Source organism: Papaver somniferum, unplaced genomic scaffold (genome assembly GCF_003573695.1).
Source record: "Papaver somniferum cultivar HN1 unplaced genomic scaffold, ASM357369v1 unplaced-scaffold_137, whole genome shotgun sequence".
NCBI classification, from domain to species: Eukaryota; Viridiplantae; Streptophyta; class Magnoliopsida; order Ranunculales; family Papaveraceae; genus Papaver; species Papaver somniferum.
Genome location: NW_020622934.1, coordinates 3,222,216 through 3,237,253, shown reverse-complemented (window position 1 = coordinate 3,237,253; position 15,038 = coordinate 3,222,216). Strand labels below are relative to the sequence as shown.

The window sequence follows — 15,038 nt, the reverse complement described above, 5'->3', positions numbered from 1 at the left end:
ATGGAAGTAGAAGACTAATGTGATATACGTAGATGATGTTGGGCATTTTAGACATGCAACCACGGTTTGAATGTATATGCAACCATTTAACCAAAGTTATATTATTCACTTGATATAAACTAACAGGCAATTCAATCATTTGCTCTAATAAAGTATACTGAAGAAAAAAAATTGCAAGAATTTGAAAGACATAATTAAGCCTAAATCATAAAATATCAATTCAAAAAAATAAGTTTATGTGAATGAGAATTCAAAGTATCAAAACAATTGTTTTGTAAATAATTAGGTAAATAATACATAAGCTAATGAAGATGGTCAAGCAGTTGTTAACGCCTTCATTTAATTAATAGGGAACCAAATTGGGTTCCCAAAGAACAACTATGTCCTTCTTGTATCCATGAACAATATAATTACTTGTTAAATTACTTGATTCTTGACACTTAGTGCATCATGTGCTTGACACATCCCAAGTGTAATTTGAAGCCTACACTTATCAACGTACGATAATAAAAGGAACAATACCCACATTAATAGGACAACTTAACATTCATGACAGATTAATTTGTAAGGAACAATACGTGACGATAAATTGGATCCACCTTCATTCAAAAACGTGTGATAAATATGTACCTTCGTTTAACCTTTACACCTCGTTTGGTTGGAAGAATTCGATTCCTAGGAATTTAATTATGGGGTAATCCAATTCTCGGAATTGAATTCCATGGAATTGGATTCAATTCCAAAAAATTAGCGTTTGGTTGAGGTAATCCAATTTTTTTTGTTTTTACCTTGGAATCCAATTCCATTGCACTACTAGACCACTGCAATGGAAATCAATTATTTTGGGAGAAATTGGATTCCTAAGAATCAAAATTCTCAATTACATGGAGTTGGTTTGGACCGTTTGGTTCAAGGAATTGGTCACATTCCCTCGGAATTAGATTACCAGGAATCCAATTCCTTGAACCAAACGCGCTGTTAATATATTTTCCTTTTCTATCACAGAGAGATACGGTATCTATAACCACTCGACTACATACCATATATTTTTTTAGTGTTTGAAAAAGAACTTGGTGAGCGTTTTCATCAAAAGATTTAGCACAAATGAATTTGTGTATGTTCCAACATTCAATCTTTTGGAGAATTATTCAAGACTTAAAAAGCAAAAAATCATTTGGAGTAATAAACGTATTTGGAATGCAAACCACTTTACCCAAAAAAAATTCTTACGATTTATTTCATCAAACGACTTTTTTTAATTTTAACTTGCAAACACAGGTTATTCAATAAGGTTGATCCGAAGTATATTGATATTCGAAATGTTCATTTTTAACTTGGACCAATCAGGATTCACAATCTTCATTGGAATGATATAATGATAAAGATTGTAACGTGTAATGGCCATCAAATTTGATAGGGTGATCGCGAACAAATGTCCACCCCAAATTTTTTTGATTTTTTTTCAAATTCTCATAAAATAGATATTTTAGTTTTTCATTTTATGCCTAAAAATAGGGAAGATTAGAAAAATAAAAGATTCACGTTTTGTGAGACGGAGGTATAGTATCATGAAATTCAACTGAGTGAGAAGTGGATACATCATAATAGGGTAAACTATCTTGCATGACTGTGTATGAATCATTTTCTAGAACTCTGGTGGTGCACTGGTTCCAGCTAATGCGGTTTATAAGTAATAGGAGAAGGTAAAAGTGCCCCTAGGACCTAGGTGATACATTTATACAATTATAAGGGGCTTTGCGTTGTTTAAAGCCCCTTCTAATTGAAGCCTGAAGATATAATCACCCTTGTTTGATCCAGCTTCTTTCAATTTTCTCTTATTATATAATTGTCACTCTTGCTTGACCAAAAACAAACACAGTTTATGTGACTACAAAGATAGGATCGGGACTCGAACTGTTGTTGCATTTCTTGCTCTAATAATAGAGATTGTTACCCAAACGATTTTTTTTAGCAGATACAATTCTCGCTATTCGTTCATTTGAAATTCTTCACTCTCCCAAAATATAAATGAAATGAGACATTACATAAAGGTTTTACACAACGGAAAATGTGATCCCATATTCCATCATAAGTTCAAACAATAACTGCTAGAAAACCAAATGATTACATAACCATCCTTGGACATTCATCATACATACCTGATTTGAGGTTTCATGTCGGGCAGAGTACAAAACTAAAATTAAAACTAATAACTGAAATTCATATACACAACTACCTCATGATTTCTCCATTTATGTAGTAGTTGGTACCTCTAATGCTTGGAGAACCCAAAAAAATCCATTTTTCACTCCGATGATAAGAAACTCTCAAGTAATGATTTCGCGTGGTTTCGTATTGGATCCCATATCTAAAGTACTGATCTGAAAACACTTGATGAGTAAATTTTTTTAGTTTTATAAATTAAAACAATACCATATAAAATTTGTAAACCAATTTAGGTGCAGGGTGCAGGTGCAAATAGACGGGGTTGCTGTGGTTCATAGGTTCATTACTATTATCAACGTATGTGCTCAACTTTTATGTCCATTATTGTAGTTCTTTGATTTTCTCTACATACAAACTCAGGTAATATAATCATCTACTTGCAAAAATATTTAAACAAATGATTTGCACCCTAAAATATTCCTGTTTTCTCACCCGTAACCATAAGTTCAGTGTGAACATGACTTGCTGTCTTAAGGTCAACTGTAAATGTAATCAACTTGTAACATATTATCCTCCAGAACATTATAGAGATGAAAAGTTTTCTACATATATATACACATATTTTGGACAATATACTGGTATGAGAGGAGTCGAACCCACAACTATATGGGTGAAAACCATGTACTCTGCCTTTCGAGCTAAGACATCAAGTTTAGTTAACCATATACTCTGCTTTTCGAGCTAAGACATCAAGTTTAGTTATAAGAGGGGATAGCAATATGCCGTTTGCCACATGGGTCAAGTGAAAGAAGCTTGGCAATGATAAGATAAACTTCTTAAATGTATTTAAGGATTTTTATATCGCTTTTTTGTTCCAAATTCTGTAACCTCGCCATAAGTTGAAGGAGGTATTCTTCAAAAAATCAAAGTCATACCCCGGTGCGTCATCAAGTAAAAGTCCATCTCCAAATCTTTCACACAATTCCCGTATAAGTAGCCTATGAAGACTTCAATTTATTAAAATATTTTTAGTTTAACCAAATAAGACAGGACACAAAAATTTTATGTATAAAATTAAATAGAAACATTTCCCTGTTCATGAGCTCGAAAACCGGAGTAAAGAATTAGATAATATTCGTTGAACATTGGAGGCCTCTACCTCGAAAACCTTTTTACTAATGTTTGTTAACGTGCCAACCATAACCATGAACAACTTCATAGTTAAGACCCTATCCTTGGTGTTCATCATCCTATGTATGAAAATCTACTCAACCAACATAACTACTTAACAAAGAAAATTTATTGTATTTACGCATATCATGTGCCAGAACCAAAAAAGAGGAGTGTCCTAGATGGGTCACCCAAGACAACACCCATGGAATTCTCCACTTTTTGGAAGCTTCTAAGACTTCTTCCCACAGTCCTTCAGTTAACTTCTTTCCAACTTCTTGGAATTCAGATTCTGGATAAGAGATATGTTCATTTTTCTATATCTAATTGGATCCACAAATCATGACCAAGATGATATACGACACTTTTAAAATCACGCATAGCTAATATTTCCAATGGAAGCATGTAATTTTTAGCCTAGTTAAATAAAAATGCCATCTGCCGGAGTCGAACCCACAACCACATGGAGAACCATGTGCTCTTCCACTTGAGCTAAGACAGCAAGTACCATTTCTTAATGTAATTGGGATTTTATATAATGATACTTGAGCGCCAAAAATTCATAAGCATAACAAAAAGAGAGTTTACCTGATCCTCTGCTTCATGCACACATATTACCCCAACAGTATAATCCAAGTCTACAGTGTACATAGTGTTGAAAACAGTAGTGCACCTTGCCATATATTTACCAAATAACTCCATCAGTAATGTACCATGATAATGAATTCTACTTTCTATAGAAGAATTGAATCAGAAGTTCAATTTGAAGCCATCATTAATATTAGTACTTGCAGAGGCCGCGAACAAAAAGGATGCATCCTTGAGGGAATTTTTAAATAGGAAATATATTCATGCTTTAAGAAATAAAAACAATGGAATGCAATCAAGTTGAGAGTTTAGTTATGGCCAAGATATATCAAGGAAGGTCCATTGGTATATTGGTTAAGACCGTTAGGTAAAACTGGTACCGAGGATCACAGATGCTCTATATTTGCACATGCATGGCGAACATGAAAAAAATAATTATAGTCAATTTTAAGAATGTTGCTCCAATCCTCCAACATATATTGGTCTATCTAGAAACAAAGACGGCGTCTTATACAGTCATTTTTGTTCTCAGCCAAGAGCCGATGCTATACTAAAATGAATACGTACAAAAATGTGGTTCTTCTGAGCCTTGGTCATGGTCAATGTGCTTACCGTGGATATTAATATTCATTTGAAGCTCAACAGGTATAAATTTCAGATAATATTAAAAATCCTAAAGTTGAAAATATACTGCAGATTTAACTCTTATTTTGCAAAAATGCATATGAAATCATATCAAATATCAAACAAAACTCTGCTAAAGAGAGTTTTCTTAACATGGTTGAACGGCTAAGAACTAAGTCACATTAATACTCACTAATAGAAAGCTAATAATATATAGAATGGAGGTTGTATATTGCACTCACATATAAAGGATGTCTACGATCTTCATTTTAACTTTATCACTCTTGTACACCAAGAGTGTACCCATGAATCCAGAATGCAATTCTTCCAAACTGCACCCTTTATCCAGGATGCAAAGCTGTTTTGTTGTCCTCCGCAGCAGCTGATCTCTTCTTTAAACGCAGGGATGACACTGGAAACTAATGAAACATCAGTCTACAGTCCTCACCATCGTGCTGCGAAGTGCGAATAACCGAAACAAAATATTAGTACTGCATCTTAGCTCAGTGATATTAACTATGCTATTGCAGACATGAAGTTAGTTCCCCGGGGTTTAGAGCATTCACGTTAAAAGTCATGTTAAAGGAGACCACTCCTTTATCGTGTTGGTAATTCTTAGAGGACATGTCTCAACGACGGTCTCCGTAAAATATCTTGGTTAGTTAGATCTAAACAAACAATATATATTATATAGGTACACGAAAAGAATGAATTTCTTTGATCTAATTCTCCTTGAATTTAAGTATATATTTATCTGCTGCAGCTAAATTATGGTGAATCATTTAGATGAATGCATCTACAGGAGGAAAACCAAACATCACAAATCACAATGAACTTAATTATTTTTTTTAATGATTAAAGACCTGTAGTGAACTACAATATAATGTATAACCTGCTTTTATTCTCCAATTTCCACTTATCATGTTTAGGTGCTTGTAACTAATGTACAGTGAATCGTTTTAGATGAATGCATCTGCATTGAGAGAATAGTATGTCCAGAAGCAACTAATGACCTGTGTTATACATATAACTCACTGAGCTGCAGCATGTGCGGTTTCCACCTATGATCAAGCGAAAATGGACCTTTCGATCGAACTCAAACAAAAAAAACCTTCAAAACTGAGTTAGCTTTTAACTTAAAAAGGCTTTGATTTTTTACACAAATAAACTTATTTCAACAATCCTTGCATCAAATGTAAGCAGGAAAAAAAATGAATTAAGAACCAAACAAAATGATGAACGAAGGAGTGAGTGGGAGAGAACACTAACCAAACATTAAATTGACAACGGCCAGTTCTTCTAGACCTTGGTCCTCTTTCTACTTTTTTAAAGGATTGTTGTCAAATAACCTCCATCCATGATTTTGAAGCTCCATCACGTTCAGCCTGACAGATTAAAGAAATTTGATGGTAAGTGTATAGAAATCCAACAGATTAGGATAACCTTCTCAAAAAACAAATTAGAAGCTGTAATCTAATAGTCACTTCCAATGGGACTATGGAGATTCTATAGGAATAAATGCTATCATATAATAGGTTTCTCTTTCTTCTGTATGGCTTATTCTCTCTCTTTTACTTGGAAAAAGTTTAGCACGTTTTAGAAGTTATATGAAGGTACAAACAAATCTCTTTTTTGTGTCATCCCTTTTCTTCTTTTAGGATATACCTGTCCAAAGCATATACAATTGTAAAATTATACTAACGAAAATGAAAATGCCTCTACCTGATACGATGGTAAGTTTGGCTTTTCTCGTGCAACTTGTTTTTTCATGGAGAAAGAGTTTGTTCATTGACTTCTTTATTCATGCATCAACATGGGTCTGTTACATAGAAATGTGTAGTTTTTCATTAGAAATGCATTTCCCTATTTGAGTCAGGAAGAGTTACTTCGAAAAGTAACCTTCAATTATGTTTAAGTAAAGACAAAGCATCAGCATAATCTGCTAATAGGATTTAGTAATCATTATGAGAACATATCAAGATGTGCACCAAACATTTAGCTTTTTCCTCGGGTAATTCATTTGGAAATTAACCCATAGTGGCCCAAGCTTTTAAAGTCTCGATGGGCTAAATCAACCTAAAAAAAGAACCAAGAAGTGAATCATTTTCCTGATCATCCTTTGAATAGCAATTGGGATCGGTAAAAGACAACACCTTTGACTGCTAATAAGCCATGAGTGGTTTTATTCACTGTTTCTCTGCCCAAACATGCAAACATAAATGAAAGAGACCCGAGAATGGCTATGTTTTTCTATTTCTTCTATTTTTTGGTAGAACGGAGATGTGAGTAGGTGTCATAAGTGAGGTTCGCTATCACTAAGGTCAAGCACCATGTTTAGACTTTGACTTTTCCAACCAAACTGATGTTTCTAGAACAATATCCCTAATGAAATAAGAAACAACTGATGTGTGGCACCAATTGTTTTGCTTAATAGCCTGCCTTAACTCACAGTGCTAAATATGAAGTAACACACAAAATTTAATGTATGTGTAAAATATAATATGTGATGAAGGTAAAACCTGGTTTTACGTATACGTAAGACATGCAATAGACTGAGACGGCCATGCATAATATCCCTCCTGAAACGAATTTTGTACACTTGGTAGAACAATCATCTGGAACTACTAAAAGGATACACGAAGAATCTACGCCGTCCATATGAACTGCTGCATTAATACAAATGACCTCAGTTGCATTTTAATAAAATCTAAGCATCCGTATCCAGAATAATAATTGATAGAATAATATATAAGAGAAAGAATAGGTGACTAACTAACATGAATATATTTTGCGTTTCCGTCATTTCAGCTTGGTTCCACTTAGATATGAAAACGGACTCCGGGTGATGGACTTTAAATCGCATATATCATCTACAACCAACTCCAGGAAGCTTTCGGCAATCAACAATGTTATTTCTACAAACTGAACATTCAGTACGAATCAATTAAGAGGTAAACAAGTAATATACAAACAGACGATACCTAGTACAATAATATAAGCATTCTTTATGCAGTTATTGATAAACAGCGGACGACTATCTGTTCCATTACAGAGAGTACCCAATAAAGCGTGTCCCTGCAATTCACAACCAACAAACTCACAGGATCAGAGGCTTCTCGCATAGAAAATTTACAGACTTTTCCCACACCCCTGCAATTCAGATCTCAAAATATGACCTAAAACCTAGCCAGAAATTGATCCAAGAGAAAATCCATACTTCATGACCTACAGATGATCTAAAAAAATGAATTCAAAAATTTACAGGCTCTTCCTACACCCATGCATTAACTCAAAATATGGCCTAAAACCTAGCCAGAAATCAACCCAAGATAAAACCCATACTTGATGGCCTAAAACCTAGTAGACACCCCAGGAGTGTTGCTAGGAGGGAAAACCTTTGAGTAGTACTTGGTTTGTGCAGCAATAGCAGGATCATCAAAAAAATTCCCTAACTGAATACACCAATCCAAATAGCCCAGAACTACAAAGTCTTTGAACCCCAACACACACAGGCAATAAAAAATTGATTAAACAATATAATCAATTGATCTGAAACAACAAACCCAGCCTGAAACAATTACAGGTGGTTGCGGAGCTTGCATTGTTCTTTTGTCCAAGTATGATCCTGCACATGAAAAGGTTGAGGATAATAATCTTTAGAAGCATTACATATATGAGCCTAATCATCTAAACTACGATACCCATATTATGAAAGTTCAAAACCAAATTTAAGATATTAAAGAAAACGAGTGAAGTTGTTGCTTTGAACTCTGGTTTCAAATCAGGACAAAGCAAAAAAAGTGATCCTAATAAAAACCCTAGATATGTTAGCAAATTAAACTATATAAATGCTCTGATTTTTAAGAAACACCACAGATCAATCTATCATACCCATGTATCGAGAGAAACGCCACCAACTTAATTAGCTAAAATTTGAAAAACACTTATTAAGAATTGAAAAACGCTGATAATTTTATTAATTGAAACAATTGAAGGGTCGAATTTGTCTAAAACCAAGGGCCGCCAGATTCTTAAAATCAAGGGTCACTTGTGACTATTTCGGAACAAAAACGAAACAAAAGAGCCCTGATATCATATAAGAATTGATAAATTAGTATTTCTCAGCAAGATAACACAAAAACCATTAAACTACTTCAATTGTATAAATTAAACTATACTTAAACAACTGTTAAATATATGAAACCCAAGGTATTAATTTCAGAACTAATAACAAAAATCAATTACTATTACCAAAGTTTCTTCTTACCTAGAAAATCCCTCAAGTTCAACTGAAATCAGATGAAGATGTTGCAAGCACTTGCTCAAGTATGAGAAAATTATGTTGTGGTTCACTGAACCGTTGTTGCTGCCCGAGAAGGAGCAGTGGATGAAGATATAGATCCTAGTGGTGGTGTAGGTAGTGCTGTATGAGAAGATGTGATGTGATGAACCAAAGAAGAATTCAATATAGCTCCGTTTGGGATTTCTTTTTTTTTTCCAACAAAAGCACTTTGTAACCAACTTATGTTTGGTAATTTTTTTTAAAAGCGCCTTTCTCCGAAAGCATTTCTGTTTTAGGCCAACTTTTAAAAGCTATCCAGGAATAGCTTTTAAAAGTAGTAAAAGCAAAAGCTATGGACCCGCTCAATTTTAATTAATTTATTCTCTACTTTAACCTTATTATTATATTTAAAAGACAAAATGTACCCTTAAATATTAATTTATGTACAATTATTTCATTAATCAAATTTTATTAATTTTTGTTATAAAATAATAATTACAACAACAATAATAATAATAATAGTATTTAAAGGTAAAATTAAAATTTAAAATAAAATTAAAATATTAAATGATTAAAATATGAATAAGAATTATTATTATTTTTTATCTTTATTTAAATAATATTCAAAATAAAAAAATATTTTACTATTAATAGATGTAATTTAAAAAGAATTTTTAAAACATGTCTATTTTCGTCATTAGCCATATCATAAGCACTTCAACATGATAATTTACCAAACAGAATTTACAATTTGTTGGTTCCACAACACTTTACATATTATAGTTTACCAAACGTCTGACTATTTTATTTTTAAAGCACAACACATCACAAAAGAAAAGCACTTTTGTAAAACTCACAGCAATACCAAACTAGGCTTATGTCTAAGGAAACTAGGGCTGTCAATGGGTCTGGTTCCTCCCGGGTATCACACTACCCGGAACCGGACCCATACCCTATTATTTCTTGGGAAATTAGGCTAAGGCCCAACCCATGGATAACCCATAATATGAGGCCCTTAATTAAAAGAGGTTTAAATCTAGGCCCCGAGTTATTAAAAGACATCCATGCCCTTTTATATCTTGTCAAGCCCCAAGTTAAAGAAAGTTTTAAATTTAAGCCCAAAATTATTAAAGTACAGTGTGAATGTGTAAACAGAATTTACACATGCATATGACATGTGTATCCAGAAGTTACACATCAATATGGCATGTGTAATTAGAAGTTACACATTAAAAAAAATAGACATCAAAAAAATGCATCCAAAAAAGGCATGTATTACTTTAATACTCATTTACAATAATTTCTTAGCATGTGTAACTAGAAATTACACATGCATCTAGACCATGTATCTGTCTAGTGTAATTGAGAGTTCCATATGCATCTATCTAGTGTAACCGAGAATTACACATGCATTTGACTTGTGCATTCAGCGTCAACTCCAATTCCAGCGAGACCAATACCACAAATAAGCAATTGACTTTTATGAAGTTATCGGAAACCTGAAATATAACAACAAACAAACATGAACCAGTGTCAAAAGAAAAATGTGAAAGAATACTGTTCAATATTTAGGAGAACAACAAAAAATAGTCCATAAGAATGTTTAATGTCGATAACAATGAACAGACATATGCACCAATGCCAACACAAAAATGCAAACAAATATTGTTCAATATTCAGGAGAAACACAAATATTGCTTAATGTCGATAGAAATGAACTAGCAGTTACACATGCATCTTGTCAGTATAACTAGCAGGTACACATGAAATGACTAGTGTAGTTAAGAGTTACACATTCAAAGTTCCATACCATATGAATCTAAAAGCAAATTTTCAGGCTGAAAAAATCCATGAATACGTATACCAAATAAATTCACTAGCAACACAACATAAGCAACATAAATGGTCTAAAACTCCAAACATTGAAACTGAAGGGAAATTGGTGGAATCTTCAAATCTCGGTGACTACAAAAATAGATGTGTATGCAATAGTTACACATGCATACGGCATGTGTATGCAATAGTTACACATGCAATATGCATGTGTAATCAGCAGTTACACATCCATAAAGTTTGTGTATGCGGCAGTTACACACGCATATGACATGTATATCAGAGCAAAAGAAGTCGAATCTGTATATCAGAGCAAAAGAAAAAAGTGACTTAGTCTGATGGAAAATAAAAACCGGTCAAATCAGATAGACTTTTGAGATTTGCAACAATCTCAAATAATGAAGGAAATTTCTTTTGGCCCTGATTACACATGCGGTTACACATGCATATGACATATATTCCACTAGTGGCCTGTATTTTGAGTAAGAAAGCAACAAAAGGAGGAATACAAGTAACAATACCTAGCAAGCTTCCTCACGCGACACAACTAAGGTTTTTCAAAGTTGTAACTACTCTTGCAGACCAGCTTTACATTGTAACTTCCAGATTCTGTAGTGAAGTAACAATATAATATTCATAAGAAAAAATAAGCTAGTGGTAAAAAACCTCTTTTACAAGTAACAATAATTCGATCAATAAAGCTAAAAAAAAATTGTAATTCCTGACAGAAAATTCATTTGCTACCTCATGTGCATCTCCTGCCTCTAACAACAACTTATCTGAGCACCATCCAAGAACACCAAAACATCACCTAGAATTCAAAGACAGGCAAACCATTACAAATCTTAATGTTGATTTTCGCAATAAAATGTCAAAGGGAGAATACAAGTAACAATACCTTGCAAGCTTCCTCGCGAGGCACAAGAAAGGTTTCTCAAAGTTGTAATTACTCTTGCTGATGCAGGGGAGACCAGCTTTCTTTTGAAACTTTTAGATTCTGTAGTGAAGTTCAAGAAAAATATATTCATAAGAACAAATGATTCCTTTGAAGTACAGAAGTAAGCCAAAAACGAACAAAAAATTGATACATAATAGCCTTTCCTCCTTTATATTCTTTGAAGTCCATCCTTAACATGTAGACTTTATATCCTCAGCATGTGTATCTATAAGTTACACATCTAATTAGCATGTGTAACTAGTAGCTACACATCCATTTAGCTTGTGTACCTAGAAGTTACACATTTAATTAGCATGTGTAACTAATAGTTACACATCCAAAAAAGATCAGTTAAGAATACAAACCTGAAACACGGATACTGAAAGATGAAAGTCAAGTTATCAAGATCACTTTCAGAGAAAATGTAATGAAATTTGAGCTAAAATGATGAGAAATCTGTGAATGATCTGAAACTTATAACATTAAGAAGATGAAACTTAACTAAAAGTTGAAAACCCCAGCATTTTCGAACGTGGTACAAGATATGTTTTCACACTAATTTTGCTTGCTTACATAAGTTCCACTCTCATCTGGACAAATTATGGCTCAACTATACCTTCAGGTTTTGTAGCCTGTGCAGGATATTCCTCAGTAATTAATACGTTACTAGCACTCATGTATATGCTTAGTAATCTACTACAAAAGACCAGAACACAACCGCCAAAAACCTAATAAATGAAATTCTTAGATGGTTGGAGTCGATCACAACCACCGACGGTAAACACGTCAACAACAAATTCTGTAATCACGTTAATTACTTCAATTACGGTTAAGTTTAGGTATCTTCTAACCTAATCAACATAATCTCAGACAAAAACCACTAGGAAACTGACATGTTTTCTCACTAACTTCGCTTGCTTGTACCATTTCTAGTTAATAGTTCACCAATCATTCAAAATGATATTCACAAACATACACACTTAATAATCTATATCAAACAAGAGGCACACACAAGAACAAAATATGTTAGATTCTTAAGCTGATAAACTCAATAATATAGTAGAACCTTCTTGTCTAACCAACAAAATATCAGATTAAACCTATTTATGTAAACTAAAGCGAGCATCATTTCAAAGGTTTGTAACACTAAAAAAATTGAAATCAAACAGAAAATTAGATCAGAATTCAGAAAAACTTACTTCTGAGTCTGAATAGTATTACACGTGTAATCGATCATTTGAACCACAAATCCTTTACGAACATCACCATTAAACACTTTCCCATTCAACTGAGTTGCTAACACAACGTATTGAACCTGCACAACAAGCAAGTCTTACGGTTTAAAACATCAATATATAAAGAAGATGAAATTGATGAAACAATAACCAATTGAAGAAGACTTCTGAATTGAATGGAGAGCGAGAAGAGTTGACGTAGCCTTAATTTAAGATTCACAAGGTTTATTTTCATATTCAAAATCAAAATCGAAACAATATCTGATTAATTAGAATTCATATATTATTTGATATTCACCAATTAAATCCATTAAATCAAATTGATTCAAATGTCTAAATAAACACACCAAAAACAGGATAATTTACCATCGTTTTGTGTTGTTTGAACTCTCAGACTCATTTATTCACTGTGAACCAGCTACTGCCTTTGTCCTCAATTGAGGTTCATTTGAAGATACTTTTGGAACTGATTTTACTCATATAGATCAATATTTTCTAAATTATATTCCAGGCTTAAAAAACTCATTTTTTTGTTAAACTTACAGCAACAATGTTAAAGTAATATGCCAATCGAAGCTATTTCAATCAATTAATTAATAACAGATAGAAGTTTCATATTAGGTCGAAAATCAAAATTAAGTCCAATACAAAATGAGATGATGGATAACATAAATTAAAACAGTCTGATTTTGAATCTGAAGTTTGATATAAGGATGGCAAACATACATCCGTAAATACATGTGTAAACAACAATTACATATCCAAAATGCAAGTGGAACCAGCAATTACATATCCTAAAAGCATGTGTAACTAGTAGATATACTTTCTTATAGCAACATAATTTCATCAAATATGGGTTCCTACCAAAAGAAGGTTCCAAACTTTTCCTATAATTCTATAACAATTAACATATAGTGACATAAAGAGTTGCAGATTATTTTCAGTTACACATGTATCTTCCTAATATGATTTATAGTTAACATATAGGTAATGTCGCTTAAGTCTCGCATGAAATAACACATATACATGATCAAATAGGATGGCAAACAGAGTACAGTTAACATATAACATGAGCAAATGTCTTCCTCTTAGTTCATATTTAGATATCGAATAATGGCTATTTCATTTTTAGAAATGAGTGAAATTTTTCGGCATACTTCGAATGAGAAAAATAAAACTAGAGAAGGAAAAATAACCTGCATAAGATCAACAGTGTCATCTTCAGGACTGATAACTCCAACGAGAGTGAATGACAAGGATGAAACTTTCAACCATCTAGAAAGGAACGTCATGAACCTCCAACCGTAAAGGGAAAGGATCAGTTGTATTTATAACACCAGCTAAAAGAAAATAACCAACACCATCAATATGTACCTGTTCCGAAACACCTTAAGTTAATTTGGTGAATAAAAGTACAAATGAAGTTTGTGGTAGAAGAACTGAAAACAATAAGAATGCTCTTTTCCTCATAAGAGTCTCTTTTGTATATTGCTGAATTTTACACAAAATAAGCATCTAAGATAACGAAAAGCTATGATTTCAAGTTTGAATAACTAAAAACCTAGTACAACATACTTAGCATCCAACATTACAAGTGAATAAAGAGTGATGACATCTGCATCCCATGATAGCTAACCAAGTTCCTAGATACAAACTGCGAAACATATCCATACAACATCTACAGATGTTTTATCTTATCATCTACAGATACAAGTCAATAACCGAATCCATTGTAATCATGAGAGTTCATCGTTTTTAGATGATTAAATTCAACTTGTATTATCAACAAATTGAACCTAAAACAGCAATATCAACAGTAATAACAACAATCTAAACATACCTGGACTCAAAACTTATTGATTCAAGAAAAATTATATTGTTCTGCTCCGATCTGAATAGAACAACCAAAACAAAAATCAAAACCTATTCAAACCAATAAGAAAATAGAACTACTAAATGAGTAAAACATGTTGGATCAAAACGAAAACCTTGCCTGAAGTAGCTTCGAAACAACAAATTGATTGATTCAAATTCGTATATTAATGTTCAGTTCTTAAACCTATTTAAATCAAATCGATTGAAAACAAGAACAATTCAATCAATACATGAGATGTCTTCGAATCAACTGAGAAATCCATATTAAAGAACTTAAATCAAATCGATTGGGTGATTAAGATGTTAATCGATCAATTAAAACAAACAA

The 15,038-nt window shown here is 32.9% G+C and overlaps 1 long non-coding RNA gene across 11 annotated transcripts; it reads right to left on the bottom strand.

The window, feature by feature from the left end:
• Positions 1-2,058: 2,058 nt before the first annotated feature.
• LOC113334876 lies at positions 2,059-9,039 on the bottom strand. 11 transcript variants are annotated; one of them, XR_003353021.1, is made up of 10 exons: positions 8,816-9,039; positions 7,944-8,173; positions 7,530-7,623; positions 7,326-7,418; positions 7,068-7,214; positions 6,271-6,367; positions 5,818-5,933; positions 4,791-5,003; positions 3,925-4,009; positions 2,059-2,381 (listed from the first exon to the last, which is right to left on the bottom strand). It is a non-coding gene; the product is annotated as an uncharacterized LOC113334876 (long non-coding RNA). The 11 variants fall into 11 exon arrangements; XR_003353015.1 differs by lacking the exon at positions 2,059-2,381 and adding an exon at positions 2,399-3,173; XR_003353016.1 differs by lacking the exon at positions 2,059-2,381 and adding an exon at positions 2,400-3,164.
• Between the last annotated feature and the right edge of the window lie 5,999 nt (positions 9,040-15,038).